This window comes from Salvelinus fontinalis, chromosome 14, assembly GCF_029448725.1.
Source record: "Salvelinus fontinalis isolate EN_2023a chromosome 14, ASM2944872v1, whole genome shotgun sequence".
In the NCBI taxonomy this organism is placed as follows: domain Eukaryota; kingdom Metazoa; phylum Chordata; class Actinopteri; order Salmoniformes; family Salmonidae; genus Salvelinus; species Salvelinus fontinalis.
The window spans coordinates 51,303,628-51,322,544 of record NC_074678.1 but is presented as its reverse complement, the minus strand read 5'-3'; the positions used below and the strand labels follow the sequence as shown (position 1 = coordinate 51,322,544).

The following is an 18,917-nucleotide window of genomic DNA, read 5'->3' as shown; positions in this document are numbered from 1 at the left end:
AGCTATAAACCACTCCAGCCAACGCTTGGCATTGCGCATGGTGATCTTAGGCTTGTGAGCGGCTGCTCGGGCCATGGAAACCCATTTCATGAAGCTCCCGCTGAGTTCTTGTGTTGGCATTGCTTCCAGGGGCAATTTGGAACTCGTAGTGAGTGTTGCAACTGAGGACAATGTTTACGCCCTACGTGCTTCAACACTCGGCGGTCCCGTTCTGTGAGCTTGTTTGGCCTACCACTTCGCGGCTGAGCCGTTGCTACTCCTAGACGTTTCCACTTCACATAAACAGCACTTACAGTTGACTGGGACAGCTCTAGCAGGGCAGAAATTTGATGAACTGACTTGTTGGAAAGGTGGCATCCTATGACGGTGCCTTGCTGAAAGTCACTGAGCTATTCAGTAAGGCCATTCTACTGTTTGTCTATGGTGATTACATGGCTATGTGCTCAATTTTATACACCTGTCAACAACAGGTGTGGCTGAAATAGCCGAATCCACTAATTTGAAGGGGTGTCCACATACTTTGTATATATATATCGTGTATATTACCATATTGCATGTAAAAGAGGGTCAAATCCAAATGACAACTCAATCAAGTTTTCATATTCATTTATTAAAAAATGACAAATTTACCCTGATATAAACACAAAGTAACTATAACAAGTGCCTCTGTCGAACTGTTTCTATCTTTTTAATCTCCTGTTGTGTTTCCAGATGATGTCGAGGAGGTTGGTCTTGGTGACCAACGACATCATCCTCTCTACTTTACGTGGCTTTCTGCTTCTCCTTCCTCTGCTGCTCGTGGAGGTGAGGCGAGTTGAGGAGCTGGGGGGGGGCAGCTGGGAGCCTGTGGGCTTCACCCAGTTTACCACCTTCAGGAACAGACACTTGTTGATGTTGTTGACCAACGTGAAGGCAGTACCCCGGTGGCCCAGTCTGCCTGCTCTGCCCAGCTGTGAGGAAGGAGTGACAGGACACCTAAAATGGCTTTGACACCACTGAATGAGTGGCAACACACACACACACACACACACACACACACACACACACACACACACTTGTAGACTATACTATACAAAAACTATTCTGTGCAAGATGTTCCCGCCAAGATGCAAGAAGGATTGTCTCAAAAATGTATAAGACAAAAACACATCAGATTTTCCCATGCACAACAGTTGCAAATTCACCTACCTGATGAACATACTTGTCCATGTTGGGTGAGATGTCAAAGACCACCAGTTTGACGTTGAGCAGTTTGAGCCCTCTGCCCAGTACGCCAGTGGACCTTCAAGTAGACCCTGAGAACAGAGTACAAAACATATTAAAGGTATAATACTCTTTATGGAAGTCCACTTGCTTTGCCTTGCTTCTCTTTTTGAGCCATAGTAGCCAGATCTGGGCCGTATTCATAAAGCATCTTATAGTAGGAGCGCTGATCTAGGATCAGGTCCCCACTATCCATGTAATCTTATTAATTATGCTGTAAAAGGCTAAACTGATCCTAGATCCTAGTGTGTATGGTTTTGACCTAGGGAAACATATCTAGGGAAACCCATTGATCATTCAACTGAATACCCCTCCCTCGGGTCTTGTTCATTAGGGCACGCAAAAGAGAATGTTTTGAAATGTTTTGCAAAGGAAAATGAAAATGTGTGTTTCTTATTGGACCAGTGCAGGCACTCACTCCCTGTTTCAGTCAGTTTTCTTCTGTTTGGTGCCTAATGAACCAAAGGCTGCCATTGGCCTCACCTTGAGGATGCGGTTGCGTTCCCACTGGGTCTTGTCGGAGTGGATGGCCACCGTGTTGAGGCCCATGACCTACTTCCCGGCTCACATAGCAGGTCTGCCCCCAGCTTACAGTCTATAATCACCACCACCGGAGGCTGGTACAGTTTCCCATCCTGGGCGCACACAAGATAAACACACAGGTCAGTGGTGTTATACAAAATGTGATGGCCATCTCCGTCTCAAAAACATTTCTTCCTACATCTAAGGAAGAGTTGATTTATTATGCTTGTTGATGTATTATGCTGATGTTTCACCCCTCTGTGCATTTACTATAAGCCATCATGAGTAATGTGAGTGGCTTGGGATAAGACAGTCTGCTAAAACCTACAAAACTAAACCTATAAAAGAACATGATAATTACATTTTATTTCAGAATTGTTGGATAACAGGTAAAATGCAGGAGTGCCAAGTCAATATCCCCCTGTATAGCAAAAAAAAGTCTGATTTACTGGGCAGTAATGCAATTTCTCCAATGGGTTTATGAAAGCACAGCCTCTTCCTGCTCCCTGCCTTGTATAGATGGTATAAACCGTTGCTTAGTTTCCTCGAGTGAGGTCATGGCTAAGGCTCCACCCATTTCCTCTGGAAAGGGGGGCGGGCTGCAGTGATGGCTTTCTAAATATGGGCCAGTGAGAGAAGTCTTTAAGAGCTTCAAATCAAATTTTATTTGTCACATGCGCCGAATACAACAGGTATGTAGACCTTACAGTGAAATTCTGACTTACAAGCCCCTAACCAACAATGCAGTTTTAAGAAAATACCTCCCAAAAAAGTAAGGGATAAGAATAACAAATAATTAAAGATCAGCAGTAGAGCAGCAGTAGCAGGGGGGGAAATTCCAAATAGTTTGGGTAGCCATGTGATTAGCTATGTGATTAGCTGTTCCTGAGTTTTATGGCTTGGGTGTAGAAGCTGTTTAAAAGCCTCTTGGACCTAGACTTGGCGCTCCGGTACCGCTTGCCGTGCGGTAGCAGAGAGAACAGTCTATGACTAGGGTGGCTGGACTCTTTGACAATTTTTAAGGCCTCCCTTTGACACCACCTGGTATAGAGGTCCTGGATGGCAGGAAGCTTGGCCCCGGTGATGTACTGGCCCGTACGCACTACCCTCTGTAGTGCCTTGCGGTCGGAGGCCGAGCAATTGCCCATACCAGGCAGTAATGCAACCAGCCAGGATGCTCTCGATGTTGCAGCTGTAAAACCTTTTGAGGATCTGAGGACCCATGCCAAATCTTTTCAGTCTCCCGAGGGGAATAGGTTTTGTCGTGCCCTCTTCACGATTGTCTTGGACCATGTTAGTTTGTTGGTGATGTGGATGCCAAGGAACTTGAAGCTCTCAACCTGCTCCACTGCAGCCCAGTCGATCTCCTTTGTCTTGATCACGTTGAGGGAGAGGTTGTTGTCCTTGCACCACACGGTCCTCCCTATAGGCTGTCTCATCGTTGTCTTTGATCAGGCCTACCACTGTTGTGTCATCAGCAAACTTAATGATAGTTGTTGAAGTTGTGCCTGGCCGAGTAGTCATGAGTGAACAGGGAGTACAGGAGGGGACTGAGCACGCACTCCTGAGGGGCAGACGTCTTGTTGCCTACCCTTACCACCTGGGGAGAGCCCGTCAGGAAGTCCAGGATCCAGTTGCAGAGGGAGGTGTTTAGTCCCAGGGTCCTTAGCTTAGTGATGAGCTTTGAGGGCACTATGGTGTTGAACGCTGAGCTATATTCAATGAATAGCTTTCTTACATTGGTGTTCCTTTTGTCCAGGTGGGAAAGGGCAGTGTGGGGTGCAATAGAGATTGCATCATCTGTGGATCTGTTGGTGCGGTATGCAAATTGGAGTGGGTCTAGAGTTTCTGGGATAATGGTGTTGATGTGAGCCATGACCAGCCTTTCAAAGCATTTCATAGCTACAGACGTGAATGCTATGGGTCGGTCGTCATTTAGGCAGGTTACCTTAGCGTTCTTTGACACAGGGACTATGGTGGTCTGCTTGAAACATGTTGGTATTACAGACTCAGACAGAGAGAGGTTGAAAATATCAGTGAAGACACTTGCCAGTTGGTCAGCGCATGCTCGGAGTACAAACCCTGGTAATCTGTCTGGCCCAGCGGCCATGTGAATGTTGACCTGTTTAAAGGTCTTACTTACATCAGCTGCGGAGAGTGTGATCACACAGTCATCCTGAACAGCTGATGCTCTCATGCATGTTTCAATGTTACTTGCTTCGAAGCGAGCATAGAAGTTATTTAGCTCGTCTGGTAGGCTTGTGTCACTGGGCAACTCTCGGCTGTGCTTCCCTTTGTAGTCTTTAATAGCTTGCAAGCTCTGCCATATACGGCGAGCGTCGGAGCCGGTGTAGTACGATTCGATCTTAGTCCCGTATTGATGCTTTGCCTGTTTGATGGTTCATCAGAGGGCATAGCGGGATTTCTTATAAGCTTCCGGGTTGGAGTCCCGCTCCTTGAAAGCGGCAGATCTACCCTTTAGCTCAGTGCGAGTGTTGCCTGTAATCCATGGATTCTGGTTGGGGTATGTACGTACAGTCACTGTGGGGACGACGTCCTCGATGCACTTATTGATAAAGCCAGTGACTGATGTGGTGTACTCTTCAATGCCATCGGAAGAATCACGGAATATATTCCAGTCTGTATTAGCAAAACAGTCCTGTAGTTTAGCATCTGCTTCATCTGACCACTTTTTTATAGACTGAGTCACTGGTGCTTCCTGCTTTCATTTTTGCTAGTAAGCAGGAATCAGGAGGATAGAGTTATGGTCAGATTTGCCAAATGGAGGGCGAAGAAGAGCTTTGTACGCGTCTCTGTGTGTGGAGTAAAGGTGGTCTAGAATTGTTTTCCCTCCGGTTGCACATTTAACAAGCTGATAGAAATTGGCTAAAACTGATTTAAGTTTCCCTGCATTAAAGTCCCCGGCCACTAGGAGCGCCACCTCTGGATGAGCGTTTTCCTGTTTACATATGGCAGAATACAGCTCATTGAGTGCAGTTTTAGTGCCAGCCTAGGTCTGTGGTGGTATGTAGACAGCTACAAAAAATACAGATGAAAACTCTCTTGGTAGATAGAGTATCTCATGATAAGCTGTAGATCACACTAACTCAGGCGGGAAAAACATTGAGACGTTTACAAATATGCATAGGCCCCCGACCCGTGTCTTACCAGAGACTGCTGTTCTGTCCTGCCGATAGAGTGTATAACCCGCCAGGTATATGTTCTTAATGTCGTCGTTCAGTCACAACTCAGTGAAACATAAGATATTACAGTTTTTAATGTCCTGTTGGTAGTATATACGTGCTTTCAGTTCATCCCATTTATTTTCCTGCAATTGAACGTTAGCTAGCAGAACGGAAGGCAAGGGCAGATTAGCCACTCTTCGGCTGATCCTCACAAGGCATCCTGATCTCTTTCCGCGAAACCTACGTTTCCTTTTCCAGCGAATTACAGGGATCTGGGCCTGGTTGGGTGTCTGTAGTATATCCCTCGTGTGCGACTCATTGAAGAAGAACTCCTCGTCAAATTTGAGGTGAGTAATCTTAGTTCTGATGTCCAGAAGCTCTTTTCGGCATAAGAGACGGTAGCAGCAACATTATATACAAAACAAGTTACGAACAACGTGAAAAACAAAACAAAATAGCATGGTTGGTTAAGAGCCGATAAGACGGCAGCCCTCCCCTCCAGCGCCATCTCAGTCCTCACACAGCAGGAATGACCATTTTTCAGACTTAATAACACTCCATTCTGAGAGTGTCTGCTTTATGACACTATACAGAAATTACTGACCAATCCGGAATACTTAAATTAACATTAAATAAAATCTACACCAGGGTTGGGTTCATGAGGGCACGCAACGGAAAACATTATAAATAATTCTGCAGACATGCCCCTCCCAGTTTCAGTCTATTTTCTTCTGTTTAGTAACTAATGAACATGACCCAGTACACTAAAGAAAAAAATATATAAACACAACATGCAACAATTTCAAAGACTTTATTGAGTTACAGTTCATATAAATAGTTAATTTGAAATAATAAATTCATTCTTAAACTTTTTCAGCCTGGAACCCAAATGAGAAATTCTATGTTTTCCTGGGACCCAAACTTAGGAAAACATGTAACTATACGTAAATATTGGTACATTGCATTGCCCTTATACGTAAAACAAATGCAATATAGACAAAACCAAATAACAATGAAATTAAATATACATATAAATATCTATTCATGTTTATTTTCCCCCATTAGAAACACTCATACATATCTGTCTAGGTTGGAACTGTTGCTGTTAAAATACAATACATATTTTTTATTCTGAACTGAAATAAACTGATTGATCACATCACACAGATGTAGACCAGAAAACACACAAACACACACAGTCCTAATGAGAGGTGTGTGGCTGGTGGAAGTTTTCAACAAGCATGTCTATTTTGGGCACAGTTTTTGACAGTGCAATATTGAGGTCAGGTTCAGCATTGAGACTGTTTCTGACTCGCGTAGATATGTGGTGCCAAACTGGATCAGAACATCTACTGCTTTCTCAGTCAGGCAGGCGACCGCTTCCTGTAAATGAGCAACCCAGAACTGTGTGAGTGTGTTTGCCTCAAAAAGCATCTTGCTTCAATAAGTTTATTCCAGTTCGGAATAAAAATGATTACTTGTATTTTAACAGCAACAGTTCCAACCTAGACTAGTTTTTGACAATAATTTCTACAGTACGAGGTACAGTAGGCCTGATCATTTTTCATCTTCATCTGTACTGTTACTAAGGGCCGCACTATCAGTGCTAGCTTGCTTGCTTTGGCTAATGTTAGTAATTAGCTAACATGTGCTTCGAGGTACACTGGGCCGTCAAGCAGTGCTACTTTTTCCTGGAAGACACGGACCAAGAAACCATGAGGGACTTTGAAATTGCTGTGTACAAGGCCTGGGGACCTCTCGAGTGTTGCAGCGGTCTAAGGCACTGCATCGCAGTGCTAGCTGCCTCACTACAGATCCTGGTTCAATCCTAGGCTGTGTCGCAGCCGGCTGCGACTGGGAAACCCATGAGGCGGCATACAATTGGACCAGCGTCGTCCGGTTTAGGGGAGGGTTTGGCAGGCTGGGTTGTCCTTGTCCTATTGTGCCCGGGAGACCCATGAGGCAGCCCACTATTCTCCCAGCGTCGTCATGTTTAGAGGAGGGTTTGTTGGGCCGGGTTGTCCTTGTCCCATCGCGCTCTAGCGACTCCTGTGGCGGGCCGGGCGCAATGCACACTGACATGGTCGCCGGGTGTACGGTGTTTCCTTCAACACATTGGTGTGGCTGGCTTCCGGGTTAAGCGAGCATTGCAGTGCAGACACACAAGAAGCGTGTTTCGGAGTCTGCGCGGCTCTCGAACTTCGCCTCTCTTGAGTCAGTACAGGAGTTGCAGCGATGAGACAAGACTGTAATTACCAATTGGATACCACGAAATTGGGAAGAAAAAAGGGGTTAATTAAAAAATATATTATAATAATTGGGGAGAAAATGTTTTAAAAAGGCCAGGGGATTGTTTGAAAGAGAAACTCACATATACTACTCCCTTATTTCTGCTTTTTAACACCTGTTAAAAAATGACAACAATGCCTTGCTAGCTGACTTACTTTTCCACTGTCGGAGCACAGTTTCCTGAAGCATTCTGCCCTGTTCTAAAAAAACTCCCTGGGTTTTCCATCATGCTGTGGATGTTTGGTCAGGACGTGTCGTTTTATTAATTTGTTCATTTTGAGAGACTTTTTAACTAAGCACTTCCCGCACAATACACATTGTGGGCGCTCCTGGTTATTCTTAAAGTTTGTATGAAAGAGAGAGAAACTCATCGCTGTATGTGAGTTTCATGACAATTGAGCTCAGTTAGAACTTGTGGCTAGCATGAGTCCATTTGATAACAGCGGTGACACATCTCCTTCGCATAGAGTTGATTGTGGCCTGTGGAATGTTGTCCCAATCCTCTTCAATGGCTGTGTGAAGTTGCTGGATATTGGCGGGAACTGGAGCACACTGCCGTACACTCTGTCATACACTTCGATCCAGAGCATCCCACACATGCTCAATGGGTGACATTTCTGGTAAATATGCAGGCCATGGAAGAACTGAGACATCTTCAGCTTCCAGGAATTGTCTACAGGTCCTTGCGATATGGGGCCGTGCATTATCATGCTGAAACATGAGGTGATGGCGGCGGATAATTGTCACGATAATAGGCCTCAGGATCTTGTAATGGTATCTCTGTGCATTCAAATTGCTATCAATAAAATGCAATTGTGTTCATTGTCCGTAGCTTATGCCTGCCCATAGCATAACCCCACCATGGGACACTCTGTTCACAATGTTGACATCAGCAAACCACTCGCCCACACGACACCATACACGTGGTCTGCGGTTGTGAGGCCGGTTGTACGTACTGCCAAATTCTCTAAAACAACGTTATGGTAGACAACTTAGCATCCAATTCTCTGGCAACAGCTCTGTTGGACATTCCTGCAGTCAGCATGCCAATTGCACACTCCCTCAACTTGAGACATCTGTGGCATTGTTGTGTGACAAAACTGCACATTTTAGTGGCCTTTTATTTGCCCCAGCACAAGGTGCACCTGTGTAATAGTCATGCTGTTTAATCAGCTTCTTGATATGCCACACCTCTCAGGTGAATGGATTATCTTGGCAAAGAAGAATAGCTCCCTAACAAGGATGTAAACAAATGCCAATCTGGCAGATGTTGGCGCAGGCCTGGTTCTTGTCCACAGTAGCGATGCAGACCGGGTCCTGGGTCAGTCGGGCCGCCTCTGTGCCCTTGGGGATGGTGGTGTACGTCAACAGGGTCTGTTGCTCCTCTGGGACATGCTCCAGAACCTCCAGAACCTGCTGCTGGAAGCCCATCTTCAGCATGGTGTCAGCCTGCAAACTAAATACAAGAGTCATTATAATATCAGCCTAAATAATATTAAAGACCCACTCCTTCATAAAAATAAAAAATAGAGTTATACAAATAGAGTTATACTGTCATGATATACAGTACCAGTCAGAAGTTTGGACATCTACTCAGTTCAAGGGCTTTTCTTTTCTTTTTACTATTTTCTACATTGTAGAATAACAGTGATGACATCAACACTATGAAATAACACATATGAAATCATGTAGTAACCAAAAAAGTGTATATTTTATATTTGAGATTCTTCAAAATAGCCACACTTTGTCTTGATGACAGCTTTGCACACTCTTGGCATTCTCTCAAACAGGTGTTTGAAAATACCATGCATTCTGTCTTACCCAAATTCAGAACCAGCTTTAAATCATACAGATTATGTTGTATGATGTTAAATGCTCTTTGGGAATTTTCAAAAGCTAAAGATAATCTACTACTACTTGAATAAAGAACAGTAGCATCTACATAAAAATGAACATCTGCTGTTTCAATATGATTCCCAATGTTGTTGATATACAAAATGAACAACAATGGGCCCAAAATAGAATCTTGCGGAACACCTGAGCACAACTCTATGGACTCAGATTCACAACCATCCGCCATTAGACATTGTGTATGATTTGATAGGTAATTTATAAACCAATCTAGAGCATGACCAGTAATTCCACGACATTTTAACCTTTGCACTAACACAGCATGGTCCACGGTGTCAAATGCCTTTGACAAATCAATAAAGACAGACACACAATGTAACTTCTTGTCAAGAGAACGGTGGATGTCATTAAAAACCTTCAATGTTGCTGAAAGAGTGCTGTGGCCAGACCTAAAACCTGATTTCATTCCATTTAAGATGTTGTTTTCTTGGAGGTAGGCCTTCAGCCTCCTACTAACTAAGGACATTTACATTTAAGTCATTTAGCAGACGCTCTTATCCAGAGCGACTTACAAATTGGAAAGTTCATACATATTCATCCTGGTCCCCCCGTGGGGAATGAACCCACAACCCTGGCGTTGCAAGCGCCATGCTCTACCAACTGAGCCACAAGGACTCCAGTACCTTAGACAGTACAGACAATTTTGATATGGGTCGATAGTTGTCAAGTAGCGAAGGATCTCCACCTTTCAGGAGAGGCAGTACAAAAGCAGATTTCCATAACTTGGGGATTTCCTTAACATTAAGCTTGAGGTAAACAATACATGTTACGGGTGGAGCAATGATGTCTACAGCTAAGTGTAGGAAGTGGGGGTCTAGTTCATCAGGACCAGGGGATTTTTTTCTATCAATTTCTTTCAGGGCTTTACGCAATTCTGAAACAGAGAAGGATGAAAAGGAGAACCTGGCGAAGGAGTGCACAGGGGTGTCAGGTAAATTGATAGGGGGCTCAATAATACCTTTTGACCTTTTCAAATAAACTGCCTACATATAGAAAATGCTGGAGGTTCTCTCAGTTACCATCTGTGCCTACCAACAATTGTTTGGGAAGCTGTGTATCTTTTTTGCACTCCAAACCTTTCACTAACTGCCAAAATGTTGATGGAATATTTAAATTATCCGAAGTAGATTTCAGGTAGTGGTCTGCTTTCAATTTATGGATCCTAATTCAAAAGGCTCTCGCACATCTGAGATATCTTTTTGGCAGGTGCATGGTAACAGTTGAATAAAATTTGAAAAAATAAGAAACCCGCACACCGCTCTTGATAGTATCACCGCTCTCCAATAGGCTTTACGCATCGGCCTCACAGCCTTCGTCAGAGCTTTGACGAAGGCCGTGAGGCCGATGCGTAAATCTTATTGGAGAGCAGTGATACTATCAAGAGCGGTGTGCGGGTTTCTTATTTTTTCTCAACTTACGGATCATAGCCACACCCATATTTTGAAAACGGTTAAAAGCCATCCAATCATCAACCGAACCAGACCCTCTTGCTTAAGCCCACATTGCATTTCGTTCCCCTATGATTGTAGTAAGTTCCTCAGTAGACAAAGGGTTCTGTCTGCCCTTAATCCTTATTTTTTTAAAGGGACATGCCTGTTGCATAAATCCTGGAATGCGTTGTGGAAGGAAGAAAAGGCTAGTTCAACATCAGGGATTAATTCCATTCTATTCCATTCAATGCTAGATACATCATGTAAAAAACCTTGAATATGAAACCGCTTCCAGTTTCTTTTCGTAATGACACGTGGAGATTGCTTAGGAATTTTACCATCTCTCACACAGGCAATAGCACAGTGATCCCTTATGTCATTTGCAAAAATACCAGAAGCATTAAAATGATGAGGAGTATTGGTATTGGTTAGACCAGTGGAAATTTGTCCTTTGGTCTGATGAGTCCAAATTTGAGATTTTTGGTTCCAACTACTGTGTCTTTGTGACACGCAGAGTAGGTGAACGGATGATCTCCGCATGTGTGGTTCCCACCGTGATGCATGGAGGAGGAGGTGTGATGGTGTGGGGGTGCTTTGCTGGTGACACTGTCAGTGATTTATTTAGATTTCTAGGCACACTTAACCAGCATGGATACCCCAGCATTCTGCAGCAATACCGCTCGCTTAGTGGGGCTATCATTTGTTTTTCAACAGGACAATGACCCAAAACACACCTTCAGGCTGTGTATGGGCTATTTGACCAATGAGGGTGATGGAGTGCTGCATCAGATGACCTGGCCTCCACAATTACCCAACCTCAACCCAATTGAGATGGTTTGGGATGAGTTGGACCGCAGAGTGAAGGAAATGCAGCCAACAAGTGCTCAGCATATATTGGAACTCCTTCAAGACTGTTAGAAAAGCATTCCAAGTGAAGCTGGTTGAGAGAATGCAAAGAGTGTGCAAAGCTGTCATCAAGGCAAAGGGTGGCTCCTTTGAAGAATCTAAAATATAAAATATATTTTGGTTACTAAAATACACTTTTTTGGTTACTACATGATTCCATATGTATTATTTCATAATGTTGAGGTCTTCACTATTATTCTACAATGTAGAAAATAGTAAAATTAAGAAACCCTTGAATGAGTAGGTGTGTCCAAACTTTTGACTGGTACTGTATGCCTGAATGATGTTGGTAAGAGTAATACATATTTTTCTTCAGCTACACAATGCTGATATAGTATTACTGGTACACAGTTTGGGGGTCAATGCAATTTTAATAGTTGAATTTATGAATTCAAATGCCGGCATATTCAGGATTTTAGGATTGCTCATTCAGCAAATCACGAGCAGAGAGTTGCCTTTGAATCCATTTTCCCATTCACTGTGTTGGTTGTGCTCATAACATTTATCGTAACTTCAATGCATATACTTGCATGTATAGATCTAAAAATGGCAAAAAATTGCCACTTTCACCAAGATAAAAAAAACTATATGAGTTACAAATGTAAAAAGCATATCTATCATCCAATTTCTACAAAAATCTGAGATACCCAAAATATTTTTGGGCCTTACTGGCATGGAATCACTCTCTACCTGTTTTCACAGATAAAGCATTATAAATTCAAAAGGTAAATGTACTTTGCACGTAGATTTAATCGAGACAATATTATCATGTTTTCACTGTACAAAGTTCAGCTTTTGCCTAAGTTTTTGAAAGGCTGTAGACTTCCTTTCTCATGGGTAGAAGCATACCGGTAGCCTATCATTTAAAATGGTAGCTAAGCCACAGAACATAAATAGGCCTGTGCTTATGAATTACTCATTACTGTTGCTTCAAGGGAGACAGAGTGAGGGAGTGGATCAAATTTAGTTAACAGCTGTGCCTTTGGATTTTCAAAGTTTAGCCTAGGTGCTTTTTCCAGTACTTCTTTTTTTCAGCCGGTTTGGCAAAGTTAGAGTGGGGGGGCTGATAGTGGGCCTGGCCAATGACGCGGATTCCGACCAAACGTTTTATTTGCCCTCTTCTTGGCTGCAGATACAAAATTGTACCACTTTTTTTTAAGAGCCCCTAAAAATCTACTTATCCCTTTGAAAAACGGCCTATGTAGCATTGATATGAGTCAAACATTTATTCTAGTGTCAAAAGTGACTACAAAGTGTAAATACAATAATTTTGGTCACCTCAGTGCGTCACAATGAGTATATGAAGATTTGGTTTGGATTACAATTATGTAAACAAATCCTGCCCCTTTTTTCCAAACTCTGCCCACTTCGCTTCCCTTCATTGAAATGGGGCTCCATTGTTTCATTTCCCCCAATGCGTTCAAAGGCCATTTAAGCCCTATCTATACGGATTGACCAACTATGATTTGCATGCCTTGCCGATGGACCCGACCTTGCGGATTACGTGGTTGGAGTTCATTGGTCCCAGTGGTGGTAGCTAGACCATAGACTGCTGGTTAGGTATATTTTGATAATTATTATCATCATCATCGCTATCATTGCCCACCTTACCTACCTAGCTAGCTACCTAATTAACTACGCAACTACCTAGCTAGCTACCCACCTAGCTAGATTTAGCCAATAGCAGTTAGGATAGGTAATATCTGACACACAAACAAGTACTTAGCCTAACTCAATACAACTCTGACTTTGCTTGGAAACACAATAACATTTCAAAAGAAGGCTAATTAATTAGTCACAATTTTGTCACAATTGTTATGTCCCCAGATTGACTTTAGATGCAGTATAACTTTAGTTAGCTAACTAAGATTGATGGAACCACCGTATTTTAGCTAGCTAACATTAGCATCGCAGCTATTTTTGACGAACTTTGCTAGTAAACGTAATGGCAATATTGCCATCTCGCTAAAGTAAATTTGACGACGACAAAATGGTAAAGTTGTTTCCTACAAATTATTATCCTGCTTTAGCAATGTCATTGTATTTCAAAGTATTTCTAAGTTAGTGTAATTTAGACAAAACAGTGCAACCATGTCTAGGGCACAAATCAATATTGGATGCATCTATGGTGGTACTAGCTAACTATAATTGAGGGATGATAACAACCGTTGAAGCCGTTTTTCTGTTAGACAAAGTGCACAGTTGGGTGCCAGACTGATCCCCTTGTCATGAACGGATACCGGGAGCTACCAGAAGGAGCAATAATTGGTATGATAACATGTCCAGCAATGTGATTGCAATGGTTTAGCGACCTCCAAAAATAACTTAATTCACTGTACACTTGCTATTTTTCACAGCTTGTCAGGCAAGACCTCAGAATAAAAGTGTCATGCAACACAAGTACCATTGTGACACTTCCTCCTTTGTTGCCAGTCTCCCTCGACTCCTATGAAAAGGACACTCCATTATGAGGCCACTGATAGTAACCTAACGTAGCAGGGGTAGAAAAAAATGCCTGAAATTAGATCCTGCACATACTGGTCTTGACGAGAAGAAACATAACTGTTAGGAGGTTACACAGACACACAGAGAGATCTTTGAGGGGCCAGGAGCTGATCTACGCTGCTATGCCCATAAATGGGGCTATGGCAAAGACCTCACCATCTCTTGCCTCTCACCAACTGTCGTGGATGGGGAAAACAGAATTAGGTAGGTTTAGTCTGACCTGTTCAAACTTCAACATAGTACTTGTTTGTGTGTCAGATATTATCTATCCTAACTGCTATTGGTAATAGAACAGTGACTGTGGGTACTGTATGTGTCCACAAAAACATGTATGGAGCCAGCACATGGAGACTTTCTAGATGATGTGATGAAGTCCAGACCGACAGACAGGCTTGATACTGATGACTCTGAATGGAGAGAGAACTGGCACTCAGCATTAACATTTTACTAGACAACGTTTACTTGTATTGTCTTTTTTTGCAGTCAGTATGGGGCGGGAGAAACCCTGTGTATTCTGAACCAGGATCAGGGAACTCCTGTTGTATACGGGACACGACACAAGAAGGTATGACCACGGTCATGTTTGTCAAGATAGCCCCATTACCACCTGACAAAATGCTGATAGGCACAGTGTCTGTATCGGCTGATAACAACAATGAAAGGTGCACATTGTTATATTAGCATAAGTGCTTCTATGGTATTATGTAAAGGGTAGTTTATTCTACATGGACCTGCTACTACATTTGAAAGTTATCAAACCCCTTAGTTTAGAATATCTACATAAATTCAGCAATTGCATTCTTCTCATATTACTCTGTAGGTTACTGATGGTAATTGGTCATGTTAATTTTCTGTAATTTGATCGCTGTTTTGTTTCACATTGTGTCTGTTGTGATCAAAGCATCCTTGTGAATGAGACTCTGGTGTCAATGGATTTTCCCTCAATAAATAAATAAAAGCTTCCTCTGGCATCTCACCATGTTATTGAACTCAGCCTGCAGGATGTTTGTTTGTTGTGATTGAGTGGGGTGAATCAAATCAAAATTATTTATATAGCCCTTCTTACATCAGCTGATATCTCAAAGTGCTGTACAGAAACCCAGCCTAAAACCCCAAACAGCAAGCAATGCAAGTGTAGAAGCACGGTGGCTAGGAAAAACTCCCTAGAAAGGCCAAAACCTAGGAAGAAACCTAGAGGACCCAGGCTATGAGGGTTGGCCAGTCCTCTTCTGGCTGTGCCGGGTGGAGATTAAGCCACTGCTGGCAAGGTTCTGTCAGATGGGTAACAGATGCGGTACCAAGGGCAGTAAGCCAAAAAAAACAGGCCAAATCAGCGGGTGCAGTTCCCCGTTAAATATATATTTTTTGGAGTGGCGGCAATGATTTAAATGAATATAACAGAAACACTATACTTGGGTGTATGGTTGTTTGTGGAGGAAAGGGGTTGAGTGTGTGTGTGTGTGTATGTATCCCACAACTGTTGCTAGGGAGTATAGACTCACAATTGTTTGCTAAAATAATAATTGCTTGCCAAAATGTAATTTTTGTAATGGCAATACTGGTAAGAGGTAACAATCCTTTGTTTAAACTACCTACATTATTACAAATATGACTAGTTAATTATGGAAATTAAGATGAGCAGGATTTACATATATACAGTTGAAGTCGGAAGTTTACATACACTTAGGTTGGAGTCATAAAAACTAGTTTTTCAACCACTCCACAAACTTCTTCTTAACAAACTATTGTTTTGGAAAGTCGGTTAGGACATTACTTTGTGCATGACACAAGTAATTTTTCCAACAATTGTTTACAGATTATTTCACTTAATCACAATTCCAGTGGGTCAGACGTTTACATACAATAAGTTGACAGCGCCTATAAACAGCTTGGAAAATTTCAGAAAATTATGACATGGCTTTAGAAGCTTCTGATAGACTAATTGACGTCATTTGAGTACCTGTGGATGTATTTCAAGGCCTACCTTCAAACTCATTGCCGCTTTGCTTGACATCATGGGAAAATCAAAAGAAATCAGCCAAGACCTCAGTAAAAAAATTGTAGACCTCCACAATTCTGGTTCATCCTTGGGATCAATTTCCAAACGCCTGAAGGTACCACGTTTATCTGTACAAACAATAGTATGCAAGTATAAACACCATGGGACCACGCAGCCGTCATACAGCTCAGGAAGGAGACGAGTTCTGTCTCCTAGAGATGAACGTACTTCGGTGCGAAACGTGCAAATCAATCCCAGAACAACAGCAAAGGACCTTGTGAAGATGCTGGAGGAAACGGGTACAAAAGTATCTATATCCACAGTTAAACGAGTCCGATATTGGCATAACCTGAAAGGCCGCTCAGCAATGAAGAAGCCACTGCTCCAAAACCGCCATAAAACAGCCAGACTACGGTTTGCAACTGCACATGGGGACAAAGATCGTACTTCTTGAAGAAATGTCCCCTGGTCTGATGAAACAAAAATAGAACTGTTTGGCCATAATGACCATCGTTATGTTTGGAGGAAAAAGGGGACGCTGGAAAGCCGAAGAACACCATCTCAACCGTGAAGCACGGGGGTGGCAGCATCATGTTGTGGGGGTGCTTTGCTGTAGGTGGGATTGGTGCACTTCACAAAATAGATGGCATCATGAGGTAGGACAATTATGTGGATATATTGAAGCAACATCTCAAGACATCAGTCAGGAAGTTAAAGCTTGGTTGCAAATGGGTCTTCCAAATGGACAATGACCCCAAGCATACTTCCAAAGTTGTGGAAAATGGCTTAAGGACAACAAATTTAAGGTATTGAGTGGCCATCACAAAGCCCTGACATCATCCTATAGAAAATTTGTGGGCAGAACTGAAAAAGCTTGTGCGAGAAAGGAGGCCAACAAACCTGACTCAGTTACACCAGCTCTGTCAGGAGGAATGTGCCAAAATTCACCCAACTTATTGTGGGAAGCTTGTGGAAGGCTACCCAAAATGTTTGACCCAAGTTAACAATTTAAAGGCAATGCTACCAAATACTAAATTGAGTGTATGCAAACTTCTAACCCACTGGGAATGTGATGAAAGTAATCAAATCTGAAATAAATCATTCTCTCTACTATTATTCTGACATTTCACATTCTTAAAATACAGTGATGGATAGGATTAAATGATTAAATGTCAGGAATTGTGAAAAACTGAGTATAAATGTATTTGGCTAAGGTGTATGTAAACTTCCGACTTCAACTGTATATCAGGAGTCTGTTGACTCATCCAGCTGCAACAGACAGAATTCCCTGGCTTGTACGCAAATAAGTCCTCCACAATAGTATGGGGCTTGCCTGTCCTAGCCACTCGGTAGCTCACCATATAAGACGCTTCTAGACAGTTCTTATTAATGGTATCTGTTACTTTTATACATGTCTTACTACTTGAAAGTCGTCTTAAATCTCGCACAAAAAACTCCTGTAGCTTATTTTTCAAATTGGCAAGCGTTGTTTCTATATGTCTGCACAAGAGTGGAGGTTTCATCAAGTCGTGAGATTGTACTTTCGCACATATAACACACTGTGGCTGAGGAAAGGTACTACTCCCAATATAAGTGAACTCCAAATCAATGTAGTTCTCATCATATTTGCACCTCTTCGATGGTCCAACATCCCTGTCTGTTGTTCGGTGCTTTCCCGGGTAAGGGGGCAGTAGTTCTTCAGCTGCATCATATTCCCAACTGTCAAGTGTCCATGCTAGCTGGGCTAACAACAAATGCAGAATTACTCATTCTAGCATTGGATGTGCTCGTGGAAGCAGAACAATGTGTCGTCAACAGGTGTAGTACCAGTAGAGCTGGAATGTGTCTCTTTGGCCTTACCTTTTTTTTCAATTTATCAATTTTCGAGCAAACAGAATGAGCAGCCGCTACGTTTGGCTACATACGGACCGTTAGTGGAATTCTCACGAGAGAGTAATGGTTAATGTGATTGGTTGTTAATTATTTGACTAGGTTACCTGTATTTGACATTGTGTTGTTATTTCGCTGAACACTAGATGGTTTCATTTTGGCATTGAAACGAGGCTACTCAGGCGACAAAAAAAAAACTCACCCACATGTATTGCCCCGTTGGAAAATATAAATGGACTGTTTGAAAATGTTAACAAATAAAAATGTATAAACCCTATAATTTCCTGGTCCTTAAAAATGTGGTTCACATTTTTTTTTATCTGGCGTACCCCCGACGGCATTTCGGTAACCCAGTTTGGGAATACCTGATGTAGTGTATCTTGTCCACCAACTCAGAACGCAGACTAATGATGATGACGTCTCCAGTTAAGTGCATGCTGGGCAATGTAGTTCAGGCCAAATATTCTCACGACAGGAAACAAGTAGGCTTCTGCATGTTGGATTTGTAGCTTAAAAAAAAAAAAACATTTACAAACAAATGTCCAAACATGTCCGAAGCAAATTGACATGTTGACATAAAGCTGCACAACATGATTTCAGTTAATCAATGTCGAATTCAACAAGCCTCTTTTCGATGGTGAATATTAGGACTACAAATCCCTTTAATAAAGGAGTGATGCATTAATCATACCGTGTATACTTGCAACTGACAATACATAGCCAACCTACCACAAAATGTTAGGCAAATTCATCTATTTATGAGAACCATCTATTTATGAGAATAACTCCTGACTAAGACACACGTAAATAATCCATCTCATTGCTAAAAGTTCAAATTGTTATATTCCAGGGGTGCATTCTACATATACGTAGACACAGCATTTTATCCAAACAAATCAAACTATGCATGCGTACATTCTGTTCTATTTACACTCTGTAGTAAAGGCATGCTTTCTTTCCTCTTTTGCATGTGGTGCAGAAGTGTCTGGGTGGTATGCGCACGCGCAATAGTGCAGC

At 42.3% G+C, this 18,917-nt stretch overlaps 1 long non-coding RNA gene across 3 annotated transcripts; it reads right to left on the bottom strand.

Moving 5' to 3' along the window:
• Nucleotides 1-247: 247 nt before the first annotated feature.
• Nucleotides 248-18,908, bottom strand: LOC129811093 (uncharacterized). Of its 3 annotated transcripts, none has more exons than XR_008752830.1 (4): nucleotides 18,008-18,908; nucleotides 1,747-8,715; nucleotides 1,189-1,295; nucleotides 248-995 (listed from the first exon to the last, which is right to left on the bottom strand). It is a non-coding gene; the product is annotated as an uncharacterized LOC129811093 (long non-coding RNA). The 3 variants fall into 3 exon arrangements; XR_008752829.1 differs by having other exon boundaries at nucleotides 18,103-18,908; XR_008752831.1 differs by having other exon boundaries at nucleotides 248-950; nucleotides 18,103-18,908.
• Nucleotides 18,909-18,917: the final 9 nt, after the last annotated feature.